The sequence below is a fragment of the Centrocercus urophasianus genome, unplaced genomic scaffold (genome assembly GCF_019232065.1).
Source record: "Centrocercus urophasianus isolate 14NV4802_14NV808 unplaced genomic scaffold, USGS_Curo_1.0 seq_73, whole genome shotgun sequence".
NCBI lineage: Eukaryota > Metazoa > Chordata > Aves > Galliformes > Phasianidae > Centrocercus > Centrocercus urophasianus.
The window spans coordinates 7,309,686-7,325,992 of record NW_024885344.1 but is presented as its reverse complement, the minus strand read 5'-3'; the positions used below and the strand labels follow the sequence as shown (position 1 = coordinate 7,325,992).

The 16,307-nt window shown below is 45.7% G+C and overlaps 1 protein-coding gene across 4 annotated transcripts in view; it reads right to left on the bottom strand.

Annotated features, from left to right (window-relative positions):
* Positions 1 to 16,307, bottom strand: part of TMEM178B (transmembrane protein 178B) — a 231,434-nt gene that overhangs the window by 95,023 nt on the left and 120,104 nt on the right. The gene's annotated exons all lie outside the window — the stretch shown is intronic.

Here is a 16,307-nt window from a genome sequence, read left to right as displayed (position 1 = left end):
GGGCTGACTGCTGTGGGGGCAGAAGGACCGTGGTGACATCACCGAGCAACAGGCTGTGATGTCACCAAGAGATGCACTGTGACTGCAGCACCACCACTGCTCAGCTTTGGGCAGAGCCTGGCCCAGTCAGTCTCGAGCCTGGACTCCTGCCGAGCGCGTGTGCGAGGTTGGAGGTGGAGCAAGCATTTCTCTTGGGTGCTGGGCTGTGCTTTGGGCACTGCTGGCAGCGGCTCTCGCTGCCCGTCCCTACGGCCATCACCTGCGTTTCCCTGGCCTGCCTGTCTCAGGCAGCCGGGGCCCCACGTGGCGCACGTGCAGCAGCAGAGGTGAGCTGGGGACACGTCCCCCAGGGAAGAGGTTGGGTGAGCGCTGGGACTCGGGGAGCTGCCAGGGTCAGGGCTGCAGCCTGAGGGACCTCTGAGGGTGCAGGGAGCTTGGCATGGCCCAGGTATGGGGCCAGGAGGGTGTCCAGCTGAGGGACCTGGGCTATTCTTTGGTCTGCCCACGGGATGGAGAATGACTGCGGCCTCTCTCTCTCTTGCAGTGCGCAACATTCACCGCTGTGGCACTGGTGAAGAGGAGCGACACCTCATCCTCACTTCCCAGTGAGCCACAGCATAAGGACCATGGCAGCAGAGCAGGAATGCACATGTCCTATCTGCCAGGATGCATGCCAGGACATTGCCTATGTGGTGCCTTGCCACCATGAGTTCTGCCTCGTCTGCATCCTGCAGTGGGGCAAGCAGAAGAAGAGCTGCCCGCTCTGCAGGAGGGACATGGAAGTGGTCAAGGTTGCCACGTGGGATGACAATGAGGACCTAAACTTCATCATCTGGCCTCCAGTATCACCTGCCTCCTTCCTGGAAGGCACTGCTCTGAACTTCAGCAGATCTAGCCGTTCATCATCCCCTTCACTGGCCCCTCTGCCATTCTCAGATGAGGAAGAGGATGAGGAGGCGGAGGAGGATGAGGATGAGGAAGATGAGGAGATGGAGGAAGAGGAGGCAGAGGAGGGTCCTTTGGTGGGCGGTCTCCGGCCTCGGACCTGGGCACAGCTGTTCAGGCAGCACCAGGAGATCCTGGACCCTGTGCTGCCCAGGCTGCACCAAGAGCTGAGAGCCATCCTTGGCAATGACTGGTGGCCGGTAATGGCAGCAGAGAGCTTCATCTTTGATGCTCTGTGTGACATCGGGCTGGACAGAGAGCAGATGATAGAGCTCATGTGGCCTGAGCTGGAGGAGGAAACGGAGACGTTCGTCCAGAGGCTCATCAACACCATTGTGCACGAGTGCAGCGAGGAGGCCCACAGGCTGCTGGGTCTGCGGGGCGCCCACGTGTCTGGGGCGCAGGAGGAGGGCCCTGCAGTCAGGGGGCAGGAGGACAGCCCTGCGGCCGCCCCTGGCCCCACAGCCTCCCCACAGGTGACATCAGTGCCCGCACTCTCTGGCAGCATCGCGACATCCAGCAGAGAGGAGCAGCCCAGCACAGCAGGGGCTGACGATCGTGCGGGTCCCAGTCACGGCCCCGCTGCACACACGGCGAGGGAAGCGGAGCGGCCCCGCGAGGAGACGGAGCAGGAGGCAGCAGCAGGTCCCTCTGCCCGGAGCAGCAGCCCCTCCGCTCCTGGCCACTGTCCTGAGAGGGCCCGGCAGCCCCCGAAGAGGAGCACCGACAGTGACCTGGACCCACAGCTGCCCTGCAAGAGGCCACCGCCTCGGCGGAACTAGCAGGGTTACACTTCTCCTTTGTAGATACGTAAACAAATAAATAATGATTACAAAGAATCACAGAATCAGTGTGGATTGGAAGAGACATGTGGAGTTCATGTAGTCCAACCCCCTGCTAAAGCACATTCCCTACTGCAGGTTCACAGGTGAGCGTCCAGATGCATTCTGAATATCCCTGGAGAAGCAGACTCCACCACCTCTCTGGGCAGCCCGTCCCAGTGCTCTGTCACCCTCAAAGTAAAGAAGTTCCAGGTGGGATTTCCTGTGTTCCATTTTGTGCCTATCACCCCTCGTTCTGTTACTGAGCACTGCAGAAAAGACCCTGGCCCCATCCACTTGATTCCCACCCACTGGATCTTTATAAGCATTGGGAAGATCCCCCCTCAGTCTTCCCTTCTCCAGGCTGAACAGTCCCAGGGCTGTCAGCCGCTCCTCGTAAGGGAGATGCTCCAGACCTCTCACCATCTCAGCGGCCCTCCACTGGGCTCTAGAACTTCCCTGTCTTCCTTAAACAAGGGAGCCCAGAACTGGATACAGCACTCCAGGTATGGCCTCAGCAGGGCAGAGGAGAAGCGGAAGATCACCTCCCTCAATCTGCTGGCTGGGCTCTTCGTAATACATCATAGGATCATAGAATCATAGAATTGCTCAGGTTGGAAAAGACCTTAAAGATCATCAGGTCATCATCGGACTTCAGGTCCAGAAGGGCACACTGCTGGCTCATAGCCAACCTGTTGTCCACCAGGTCCTTCTCCACAGAGCTCTTTCCCATATGTCAGCCCCTAGTCTGTACCACTGCAATGCAGTTAGGTTTATTTGTTCCAGTTGGATGTTATCCCTCCCCAGCCGGGTTCCGTGCCACAGAGCCCCCGAGGTTGAATGCATTTCCCTCATGGTTCATAATGTTCCTAGTTCCTAGAAATCCTTGCATCAAGCACAGGACAGAGCCTACTGAAACCTCTAGCACCAGTTGCACATGGAGCCCAGCTGGGTCTGTAGTGCCCAGCTTTCAGTCTGAAGCTACTGAAAGCAGATGGATTCACAACAGTCCAGTGCATAGCCCTCTTGATACTGCTACCTTCCCCACCACTTCCCAAAAGAAGGGGAAATGGGTGCCTTCCTAGACCACTCCATCATGATCCCAAGCAACACAAGGAAACACGCAAAGCTGAACTGAAACTTATTGCAAACATGGGAGATAGAAGCAGAAATGATGCCACAGTAAAGATGGAATTTCTCCCACAAATAGGAAGAACCAGCATGGTGAATTTCTTGCAGTGCTATGAAGGTATCTGTCCAGAAAGGCTGTCCAAAAGCATTTATTTCACAGTTAGGAGTGCAAGCCAGTAGCCTGTCTTCACAGGGCAATTTTTTTTTACCAAAGTATATTCCATTCTATTAGAAGATCAGAGCAAGGATGTGACGGGAAAGCAAGGAATGGCAGAAATAGAGCATTGGAAAACACTGAAAAGGCAAGAACAGGACGCAGGAACTGTTTCCTTTCTCTCTATTTCAAGGAAAGGACAAAAATGTGTGGAGGAACGTATTTGTTTTTCGGTGTTCTTTGCTGTTGTTGTTTTTGACAGTTTTAAATCTCATCAATTTCTTGATTCAAAGCCATCGAGAATCAAAAATCAAAACGGGCTCAATGGTGCAGGCCACCTGCTGAGCTACAGAGTGTCACAACAAACTGACCTCCCAATGAACCAGTTAGCTAGAAACTAATGGAGGCAGCAGCAGTTTCATTGCTGCAACAGCTCTTTCCAGCAAGAAGCAGATCAGAAGACACCATGGGCTGATTCAATAGATTAACACAGGCCAGTGATTGAATTAGTGTGTCGGACATCAATCTCTCTCCTTGGTCAGTCTTTATTGCACAGAAGGATCTCTGTGAAGAAAATGGAGGAAGACCAGCATTTCAAAGCAGTGGGTGAGTCAAGGAGGGGAAAATACAGCTGTGATTCACCAGAATTTCACTCAGGAGGAACCAACCCAGGAAGAAGGGGATGCAGAAAACTGCAGTGCCATGGATTACTGCTTAACGGCTCTTTGGATTTTTATTCCTGTACAAGTGATTCCATTCTCTGTTACTAGAGACTCAGCAGCATCTTTTGAAGGCCTTATAATGTGGTCTCCCACTGGAGAAAAGGGAAACTTAATTCTATCTGAAACCCTTCCTCCTTCTTTCTAATTCTCCTCATTAAAACAAGAACAGATGTCAATAACAAATGCATCTCCGTCTCTTAAAAATACTAATTTCCTGCTTGGGCCCCAAGCTTGGGAGTGAACAAATGTTCTCAACAGCTACTGGACAGTGAAGCTCAGAGGAAGGCTCTGAGGAGGATTAGGCACCAAATGTCACCAGTCCTGATTATCTGCCCACAACCAACGGCTGCAGAGAGATTACTGAGAGAAGACTGATTGGGATTCTCAGGAGTAGGGAAGAAAAGACAGACTAAGGAATGTAAAAACAGAGATCTCAAACACAATAAGGATGTCTTTCCCCAAACCAAATATGGTATTTTGATAGGACTGGAGCAACTACTATCAGAAATGGTGGAAGAGTCATGTGGGGGCTAGCTAAACAGGGAAGTGTTTGAACACTTCTGTTTCTGACCTTCCGTACTTCACCTTACTATACATCAATTTTCTTGTCTGGGTCTTTTAGAACAAGGGTCCAAAGAGTGAGTAAATGTTGTGTATTTGTATAGCACATACACTGTGCTACCAATCTGCCATCTGATAAATCAACTTGGAAATGCAGGGATGAGGGGTTCAAAATGGGAGAAGTGTGATTTTGGAGGAGACTATCTAGCTGACATTGTGGATGAGAAGTTGTTCAGTGTCCATTGCATGTGGGTCTGCCATGGGCCCGACCACAACTCCAGGAAGGCTGAAAGTTGAGACTAAAAATCCCTCCCTATGGGATGCTGCAGATTAATGAATGACTGTAAAGTATGGTATTCAGAAGAGCCCTGCCATGTGCCAGTCACTGAGTCTCTACACCCAGCCAAGGACCCAGTTGAGTTGTTCTGTGATAAAAGGGTAAAAACAGAAGAACCTATCTGTATAAAAACTTAAGTGGAAAAATAGGCTTAATATTTAGAGAAGACTGAAAGATCACTTTGCCCTATTATTTGATGTTTTTGCAGCTCCTAATCCTAGCTCCTAATTCTGACAACAAAAGACAAAACAGGTATTGGTGTACAATACATACATACATACAAAATGCAAGGTATTGCATCTGGGTCGGGGCAGTCCCAAGCACAGGTACACGTTGGATGGAGAAAGGCTTAAGAGCAGCCTTGAGGAGAAGGATTTGGGAGTGTCGATTGATGAAAGATTCAGTATGAGCTGTTAATGTGCGCTTACAGCCCAGAAGGCCAACCGTATCCTGGGTTGCATCAAGAGAAGTGTGACCAGCAGGCTCAAAGGAGGTGATTCTGAGCCTCTGTTGGCAGGTACCAGACTTCAGTCAGCTCCATGTCCATGCACTCATTTTTGATGGCAGGAGAGAAATTAGAAATTCAGCTCTCACCATCTCCCCACACCCACTGGAGATGAAAGTGATAGTTGGAATTAAAACGATGATATTTCCTTTTAGTTTCCAAGGGGATGGAAAGTTTTGGGGGTGGTAAGAGCCATTTCACACTGCAGTGTTCTATTTTATTATTATTTTTTTTTTACCAAGTGTGAGACAAAAAAAAAAAAAAAAAAAAAAAAAAAAGCGCCGTATTTGTTTTGCTGGGTTGTGAAAGGTGTGGAAATAACCTTTCCACATGATAAGTAAAGAGCTGCTTCCTTCTTCCCATCAAAGCTGCTACACCCACAGCCCAAGAAGAGCAGAAACCAGTGGGAACTGGGTTATGGGAGTGCGGAGGGCAGGAATGCCCTGTTTTTAATTCAGAAGTCATCATCTCTGGCAGCCATTTGCCTCCCCGTCTCTGCTGTTTCCATAGCAACAGCAGCCAGCAGAAGCATCCTTCTCATGCTGGCTCCAGCTCAGACAAATCCAAGCAGGGGTCAAAAGCAGCCTCTGCACTCAGGAAAGCAAGAAAATGGGCTGTCTGCCTCCCTCTTCCTTTCCGCTGCCATCCTCTTTTCTGATATATTTTTTTTCCTTTGGTATGCTGGGGAGGAGGCTCACCTATCACACTTGGTTTTCTTCAGAGAACAACTCAGAGAAATCTTTTTTCAGACCTCTCTCCAGTCAGTACCATCGGCCATATTGTACCAAGGCAGGATGCCTCTGATACACGCTGCAAGAGAAATGCAGGGCAGGACACCAGGCTCCTGCCTGGCTGCTGGGACACATGGTTTGACGTGCTGGGGGAGAGCTGCCCAAGCAGCACATACCCTCTGAATAAAAGCACCTCCAGTCCATTACTAGATACTGCATTATTTTTTGTTATCTTAGTTAAGTATTTTGTCTGAAAACCCAAGAAGCTTGACACTGTCTATACTGACATCAGAAATTTGCTATTCTCTATTCTCACTTTGCATGTCAGACTTCGGTCAAGAAGCAGAAGCACCACCAGATGACTTGCTCAGGGGAACAGGTCAGTTGTGCAGCAGATAGCAGCAACCTTGAATAAGCAAACAGTCCCAAAGCGCCAGGACAGCACTCACACAGAATGTATTAGCCACAGCCAGAATCATCTTGAAAACAGAACAGAACCATATTGGCAGAATATTTTATCTGGAGGTGAGAATTCAGTCCTTGGACAGAGTTCTCTGAATTTGAGAATAAGACTATAGAGACATAAAGAATGCTGCACAGTTCAGTGTTTTCTGACTAACTCTGTCACCACAGGCTACTTGAGAATATAAATGTAAGGAAACAGCATTAATCCTACACCCAAAGCACATCTCTCTGCACAGTACAGCATCTTACTCTATCTGAAAGAGCACCAAGAGAGATGAGGGTGGTTAAATTGTACCTTTGCTCCTCCACTCCTTTCCCTTGCCATCTCATTTCCACGTGTCCTTTTACAAACTCCACAGCCCCCTCAACCCTTCCCAGAGCCCCTCACAAACCTTCAATCAGTGTTACAGAGAGGGTTGCGGTCAGAAGATACCCAGAGGCCCACCTGGCCCCAAGCTGTTTTATTTCCCACCCTCAATCCGTGCTCTCCTTTCCAGCTTGGAGGTGGCATTGTTGAGAGTGGACAAAATAGCCTCAGGCTGGCTACATGTCACTTGTCTGCATGAGGGGTGCCACTCCCAAGCAGTAGGTGACTACAAGCTGTGAAACAATCATTTTTAGCGCTGTTATTGTGCGTGATGCTGCACTGTCCTGCTGCCAAGAACATGATGACTCGTTTCCTCTCTCGAGAGCTACATATTCACATGGTTCTGAAATGCCTCTTCCCTTTGGTCCTTTCTGGGCCAGAGATGCTCCCAGCTGCCTCTTCCCATTCTCACGTCACCTCCAGATGTGTTCCGGAGGGGATACTGCTCCACTAGCATCCTGGCTTGTACCAGGAATGGTGTGGTGAGCTGCACTAGGGAAGTAATCCTGCCCCTGTACTTGGCACTGATGAAGCCTCAACTCCAGTACTGTGCTCAGCTTTCGGCATCTCAATACAGAAAGGACATGGAGGTGCTGGAGCAGGTCCAGAGAAGGGCAACAAGGCTGGTGAAAGGTTTGGAGAATATGCCCTATGAGGAGAGACTGAAGGAACTGGGGCTGTTCAGTCTGGGGAAAAGGAGGCTGAGGGGAGACCTTATTGCTCTCTTCCAATATCTGAAAGGTGCTTACAGTGAGGGTGGGGTTGGTCTCGAATCACTGGTGACAGGTGATAGGATGAGGGGAAGTGGCCTGAAGTTGTGCCAGGGAAGGTTTAGGTTGGATATCAGGAAATACTTCTTTACAGAAAGGGTGGTTAAGCACTGGGATAGGCTCCCCAGGGAAGTGGTTGAGTCGCCATCCCTGGATGTGTTTAAAAACTGTTTGAATGTGGTGCTCAGGGACATGGTTTAGCAGAGGGATGTTAGAGTTAGGGTAGTATGGTTAGGTCATGGTTGGACTCGATGATCTTTAAGGTCTTTTTCAACCTGAATGATTCTATGATTCTATGAAATTAAAACCGTTCTTCAAGCAGCTGTGGGTCCAGCCCACTCTTGCTATGTTTCTACTCATCCTACCCGCTCCCAAACTTGTTTTCACTTGTCAAAACCACTCCTACTCCACTTCCACAGGTCCCACAGAGCCTTCCTTAGCTTCCACCTGCCTCCCCCTTGTTTCCTCTCCATTTCCACTCCCTCGACCCACTTCTGTGCGTCATCCTAGTTCTGGCGGGGGGAAGGGTTGACAACCCTAATGCTGAGCTACCACAGATTCTCCCCACACTCCTCTCTTCTCTCTTTTCCAGCCTTGCACATATCTATTTATATTGATGATATACTTCAATCTCCCCTTAAGTAGTGTCTTGATGGCCAGTTTCTCTAACAAGCATGCATAACTACTGATTTTGATTATCAATGTGGTCCCTGTTTCACAAGCAACTGCCACAGCAGAAGCTGTGAAAACATTTTAGAAAAACTTGAAAAGATCTGATATTCTTTAGCTCCAAGGCCACTGCATGAAGACGCAGGGGTAACTTCTCAGTGTTTAAGAATAACCTTAAGAACGGGAAAATCTTGGACATTTGGTCAGTAAAACTTTCACCCATGGATATCCTCAAGCCACAATGGAAACACATCAATTGACCTTGGAAGATTTTGCTGTAAGAGGAACTTGAGATGTCTTGAGAGGTCGTACTGAAAGACAGGAAACCCACAAACACAGCGTCACCTTCCACTTTTCTGTAGCCAGAAAGGTATGGAACTGCAGGAAGTTTTAAGCCATCCTGTTGCTGAAGGGAGATGTGAGCTGACTGGAATGAGGTTGACCCAGGGCATGAATTTAGAATTGGAAGCCAAGATTAATACGTCTGTTCTTCTGATTTCCAAAGTGAAAAACAAGGTGGAGAATGAAGAAGGAGGGAGGCTGGAAGGGAAGTGGAGTATGTAATTGCCTAATTAACAGGATTTTCTCCACTGGTTATAATCACTTTCAAACTAAAGAGAGTTTAACTGCATAACAACCAAAATTTTTCTTGTGCTTTTTTTGCATTAGAGATGTGCCAGCAGTGTCAGTAAGAGTGCTGCAAGGTTAGCTCTCCAGTGACAGAGCTCTCATTAGTGACCCAGGGCCAAACCCTCACAGCTGGCCTAACCTGGCGTGGCTCCAGCAAAGTCACTAGATTCAGTAAGACCTCAAGACTTTCCTGCCTGCTACGCTGCACAAGAGGGAGTGTAGAAATAGAAATCTTACCTGGATTGTTTGGCAGTGCCCAAAAATGATCACTCAAACCTCAGCATTTGCATGCATGCCTCTTCATAACCCAGTATTTGGGCTTCCAAATTTTGGATTAATTGCATATTCGGCCGCTACCTATTCATGTACATGAAAACATGCTTCGAATTTTCTTGCATTAATTTTCAAGTCTAGGCTGGTATTGCTTATAAACATAAGCAGTTTGTAGTGAAAAATCTCTTCAGAACAGTGTCTTCATGAAACTTCAATTTAGTTTTTGAAACATTAGAAAATTTTCCAAAAACAGTCAGACGTTTCTCTGCACCAAATTTCTGAACATTTCAAAGTTACATGGATAAATACGATATCCACAAAAGGGGCAGCACAGAAGGCCGTATGCTGACCCCAATTTGTTTTTCTCCTATGAAACCTGCAGAAAGATGCAATGATATCTCTTTTCCAGATGAAGAGAGGCACTGAGCACTTTAAATTAAAATCTTTATGGGTGAAATGGACTTTCATCATTTAGTCATGAAATGATCTTCCGCTGCAAAATGAAGAGCCACCTTTAAATAACAAACTGATGGCTCCCTGCAGAGAACATAATGCCACACACTGTACTGCACCGGATCTTTCTCTTCCTTTGGGAAACTATCACAGACATTATTAACTCCTCCAGCAGAAAATAAAATAAAAATGACCTTAGGAAAATATATTCATATGTCTTTATGTTTTACAATATAAATGCACGTCTACATATAATAATACTTTTACAGCTCCACCACAGATGTCATCTTATCCCATGTAAGCACTTTTGAAAAATGCAAGAACAAATGAAGACACATTTGTGTGCAACGCTTTGTCTAAATAAGTATTACCTTACCTGCTAAATTTTCACCTGTAACTCAGACATCCACATGCACAGGCTTGCACATACACATTCATAACTGACATGCATTCACATTTAAATAATCTATACCTTACCCTCACAGCTAGCTAGTATGAAGGTCAGTGCTCAACATGCAAATACAATAACATGTTTGCACTCGTGTCTAACCCTTGCAAAAACATCTCTTGTGCACTGTTACGATCATACAGCTGCAAGATGAATTAGCATCACTATGCTGTGTGCACCATGGCCACATGAAGGCATGTGTAGTATTAAACTCCTGCAGTGCCATGCAAAGATTATGTGCCCTTTGCTAAAAAGGACATATGCAAACAATTCTCAAGGATAAAATAAAGAAACTGCAAGTAAGAAGTCTCCTCAGTTTACCTAACCTCTTTTCAGCTGGTGTTGCATCATTTCTTCCATATTGCTTCCTACCTATATCGTAGAGGGCTCATCTGCCCATGCATGCAGATGCAAAGCATGTCTGAGTAGCATTGGGATCCCACAAGCACCAAAACCTAACTGGATCTAACAGCCCTGACAGAAGGCAGTAACAGAGGTGTACCAACTATGTCTCACAGATAGCATTTCCACCCACAATAAACAGCAATGATGAAAGTCTGACCCCAGCCTCCCTGAGGAGCTGGAATGATGTCTCCAGCTGCCTGTTTATTGCCTGCAGTCCTTGACAGCATTGGCAATGCCATCCATATTACTGACATTTTTCACCGCCCTCCCCTCACTGCCATCCTTGCTTGCTATGGCCGGGTAGTTGTGCTAATGTTGCCATTTACAAGAACAGCTGAGACAGTAGTGCTGACCGAGCATTTCTACCATGCCATTATCGATTCAACAGGCATACAAAAAGCTAAGGGGTGCTCACAGTTTTTCTGTGCTCTTGCAAAAAGGAAGGAGAGCCACAGAGCACGGAGCAGTCTCCCCCTGCTCCAGCACACTGCATTTCCTGAGCTCGCACCATACCCTACCCTTACCCTGGATGCTGAACACGTCTGCCAAACCCATCAGCAGCTTGGCTCCATGCCATAAATCAATAAGTTCTCTTTAGAATTCCACCTTCCAAAAATATTTACTGTACATAATTTAATATAATACTCTTCTGGATAAAGAGCTGACATGTTTAATTACCTGGCTCAAGTGCTTTCCTTTTGCAGAATTCTGTATGCCCAGCCAGGAACACAGACAAGCTCACAGTGTATTCTTAATCTGTTGGGTTACTGGGGTGGGAGAAATTTCAGCTCAGAGATTCCCCAGTCCTCCCAGTGCAAAGGTGAGTTTGTGTCTAACCTAAGGAGGGAGCAGTTTCCTCCTTGACCAGGCACTGTCCTTGCCTTACCAACACCCAAAGGGCTTGTGGCAAAGGAAGGGGTGCTGATAATGTACTCATCAGATGGCTATTGTAGTTGATTTGATGGTAGGATCATCCATCCCAGAGAGACTTCTTGACCAAGAGTCTCTAGAAGAGTTGAATCACCCTCTACTGCTTCATAGGTATGAGAGTCCAAGGCTCCTGTTCATATTGCAGCCTAATTACATAAAAGCAATCCACCACTTATTCCTCACATCTTTTAGACTGTAGTTGTGTTTGAAAACCATTTTTGGCATCCAAACCCTGATTTGCACTGTGTTTTTGTCTTTCCATGCCAGTCCTTTATCGTTCCATCTCTGCCATTTGTCAGATGTGGCATCCTGGCCAAGTGCAGCGTGACACCTATCCTTGGGATCCATTCTAGAGACCACCACCACTGGGCTATGGTTAGTCTTTCTACAGTCTCCTAATAAACACACACCCCAGCTGGGGAGTTTTCGTTTGCAGGATTAAATTCTTGGTCAGTCATTCCATGCTGTCTTCTCCAAGTTGAATGACCTCAGTGAAGAGTATGCTAGCAAGCAGGTACATGCTGCTGAATGTAGGTAGGTAAAGTCAAGGTGGCATATGAAAGTGAGGACATCCCTAGCAGTCTCAGAAAGTACAGTTCACACAGCTCTGTGCAGACAGTTTCAGTTCTTGAGCTCATTTCCAGCCTCTGCGGAATGCTTTGACTTTTGGATTTCCAAAAGCTTCAAAACCTAGGAAAGCTCACCAACGCATACAAATACAAATTAATTCACATTCAGATTTCTGAGAATGAAAATGCTCCATTCTGCATGTGCTGCTGAGAAATTCTGACTAATTTCTGCCTATCGTTTCCCCGGATGATCAGAGGCAGTGGCAGCTCTGTACCAAAAGCCTGAACCAAAGCTAACTGAAGCTCAGTCTGGATATGTTCACAGAAGTACTTATTTGCTCCATGATACATGACAGAACATTTCTTTAAGAAATATGCACATCCCTGTTCCACCACGTCTCATATTTTCACAAGGACATCTCAGTGATCAAGGAATATCATAACCCTAGTTTTCATTTTCATCAACTGAAATTTGTGACTTTTTCAATAACAAAATAGTTCTCTAAGGCTTATTGCTATTCTGTGCAAAATTTTCTCTGCATTTGCCAGGAACAAGCAATTCAGGGGTATAAGCCTTTGAAGTGAAAAGCTGAATGTAGATTTTATCAAAGTGCTTCTTTTGTATGTTAATGATGCTTATTCAGCAATTCAGAATGGCAAAAAATGCTGGATTTTTTTTTGTTTTGAAAATACAGTCAATTTATTCCTTCATTTAACCCCATACACACCCTTTATTTGATACTGAACCCAAATTCCATCTCATTCTCATATCTAATCCTCTGTGAGTTCTGATCCAACTTGGTTGAAGCTTTGTGATCACTCCCAAATGCAACTGAAAATCTAATTCTGAAGAGGCAGATGTGTACTTTAAGCAGAAAGGTATAAATTCAGATCCCAAACCTTTTAATTGTAGGGTTTTTGTCAGATATTCAAACCTGACAAGTTTACTCTCTCTATCGGTAAATCAGGTAGGTTCTCACTAATGTTTGATTTTTTGGTTTGGTTGCTTTGGGAATTTTCATGAAGAGGAAGGTGTTGGTTGATTAGATTGCTCCCCAGACACAGTCTGTACCAAAATGTTAGCAGAAGTCTCCCTACCTCCCTTGTCTCTAAAGAAGCCAAAGTATATGGCACAGCACCGTGGCTGATCTTGTGTATAGTGCTACTGTGTTGGGTGCTAAACTGTCATGTGTGACAGTCCATGGGGATAGCAACATATATACTTCAGCATAGAAAGCTGTGAATGGGAGTCACCACGATGCAGATCTCAAAATGCAAGAAATGTGGGAGAATTTGGAACCCCTTTTCTTAAAAGCAAAAGCTTGAAGCCTTTAGAATCTCTTCTTTCTGAAATGAATACGAAAACTTACGTTATGTGCTCTATCCAGTCATGTACTGTGCAATTTTCTACATATAATAATAGATAACTGTCAGGGCATCTCAGTTTTCAACTGCAGACTTTTCTGCTATTCCTGTTCCCATACTGTCTTACACAGAGGCTGCCTATCAAGCCAAATTTTCTGCGAGCGACAAAGGTGTAGAAATAGTCCTGAACCAAATATCCTGGCCAATTCCACTAGACTGAGAGAATATAGAATAAGTATTTGGATTTTGTAGCTAAAGGTAAGAAAAAGAACACTCTGATCTAAGCACTGCAAAAGTTTTGTAATCTAGATTTGGACCTGTTACGAGATCATCTCTGGTGTCCAAGTCTACGCAAAAGGGATTTGATTTTGCATGGCGCCTAACAACAGTGACTGAAAACAAAGAATGGCTTTCTGCTATCTTCAGAGGTCTGAATCAGGCACTATGTTGGATTATAAAATTGATGTGAGATGTAGAGATGTCTTCACCGCTTCGTGCTCATGTGCCCCTGTTCATGGTACCTCCCCAAGAGCAGGGAGGTCCACTCCTCGGTGACACACTAAGCACCAGCCCCCTGCATTTCACACAGGCTAACACTCGTTCTCCCTGCAGCAGCTTATCAGAGTCTTGGGCATTGTTTAGCTGGTTATAAACCAGCAAGGAACTTCTGTCTCCATGGTGAACGATTCTTTGTCATCTTCTCCTCAAAGCCTCCTAATTAGACATCCTGTAATTTGCAGCTTTTCTGTAATGTATTTGCAGTGCTGTGTGTGAGAGAGCACAGAGAATAAAAATTGAAATATGGCAATAAATAAACAGACCATTTTTTTAAATGAGACACAGACTGGATCTTCCTTTCAGTCAAGCAGCTGGCCATTTCATTGCTTTATCCTTAAATTCTCAAAGCCGATCTGCTGTAACAAAGAAAAATATCAGTTTCCACCTATTCTCACCATTATGGAGTGGCAGGTCTGGTTTTGGCTATCTTTCCCTCACTCTGGAGGAAGCAAGAATGGGTGCAGAGAAAACAAGAGCACTCTATAATACTGAGTCACTTAAGAAGCATTCTTCTCCAGTTTAGCATTTCTTCCCTAGTTGAGAGCTGATCCAAATCTGTTAGTGTTTATGACACATCTCGTGTTTTTTGTGAGCTGCTGATTTCAGCAGGTCCCTACTCAACAGGTATTTATCATCTGATAAAAGCGACCTGTACAGCAAGCGTTAGTTACCAGGCCAGAAGATGCACTAAAAATCAAAAAAAAGGAAAAAAGAAAATAGTAAAAACCATTGGAGGAGGGCAGTGGGACAAGGGAGAAAAGAGGTAAAATAGAACTAGTGATTTAGAGGATTGTTTTTCCCATTGTCTAACTGATAGATAAACTGCCTGTGTCTGTGCTCCTGTCCTCCCAGTGACTATCCGGTCACCCAAAACATGGAGAACTGAACAGTGCTGGCAAAGCATCCTCTGACAGAGCTCCTGCACCCCAGGGCAGTGACAAGCATGCTGCCTGAGAAAACTCCCTGGTAGTGTCTGAGGGGGAAGCCACTTCACATGCAGACCTTCCCCACGGCATCCTCACTGCTCACAGAGAAACACCTTCTATTACCTGTATGAATGACTAAAGGGTATTTGTCCCTTAATCAAAGCCATGAATAGGCTATCTACTACTCTGTCTCCTGACCTCCTCAATAAAATGTCCATATCAAAAAATATGATCAAGCATATATATATAAGATAGGCTCATACGTACATCTTATCTCTCTAACTTATTTAACATTACTAGAGAGACTGCAAAGAAGAACTGAAATTCCATCAGTGTCTCTCTCATTCCCTGGCTGGAGTTGTAAAGCCCTGCTTGTGATAACACAATCAATTCTGCAGCAATATACAGTGCTTTCACAAAGAGGGGCTTACGATTTCAATTTGGGAATAATTAGATGGAACAGATGCAAATGTCAAGAGGATCTGTGTCTTCAAATTCTTCCAATAATGCATCTGATAACCACAAAATGTTTTATGAGGTTCAGGCCTCATCCACGGCTAATGGCTCCCAGTTAATAGAACTAGTCAAAGGGCAAAGAAAGGAGAGGGGGATGTTCATAAATATTTATGAAGCAAAACAAGCAACAGAGATATCCCCTTATAATAGGCTTCATTACTTCTTCCACAATATCCTGATAAAGTATTAAAACCCAGGCATCTGACTGTTTCTCAGCTGATACGTACAATCAGACTCAGAAAAGAATGTATATGCATATATATATATACCCAGAAATGAAATCAAGAAGTCAGGCAAACTCTGTTCTTTTAAACAATTTTGCTGCTTGAGGACAGGACCAAATTGACAGACATCCCTCTTCTGTGTCTAATTCTGCCTAATTCTGCAAGCTGCTGAGTGCCTCCTAAAAACACTTGAGCACATTCTCAGAGCCATGAATGGAAAGTGAGAGTGCTCAGTCCCTCGGAGAGATGTTCAGCAGGCTGCAAGATTGCTCCCTTCTCCCTCAGAGCGCAGACAGCATGGGAAGGCTTTACTAACACAACCTCTGTCCATGCCTTTGGTCAGCGTGGTTATCTTCTAACAGATGAGTCATTCCTCATCATTCTTGGCAGTTCCTTAACAGTTCTGGCAAAAGAACTGATGGGAATGGACTTAAATGCCTATAGGCATGTTAACATCTAGGAAGATCAACCATTATCAGATCTGCCTATCAACAGCACTCACAGCTCTCAGCAGGTTGGATTCTCCTGTATCTCAATCTACTCCATCCAAGAAGCAGAATATCACAAGGAAGCACATCGACAGATTTTCTAAACTTGATAAAGCTCCTGAATGTCACAAGTTAGAGGAGGATCCCTTTACCCAAATAGTGTGCTGAAGAGCCATCAGCAATGCAGAAATGCAAAAGGTGATGGGTATAGGAATGAGCAGGTCCACTGTGTGATGGAGTTTTTGCACAGCACTGCCACAGTTTGCAAGAGACTGCTGACAGAAGCTGGTGACTCATCAAATCAGACATGAAGCCCTGCCTGAGTTCCTTCTCAGGCCTGCATG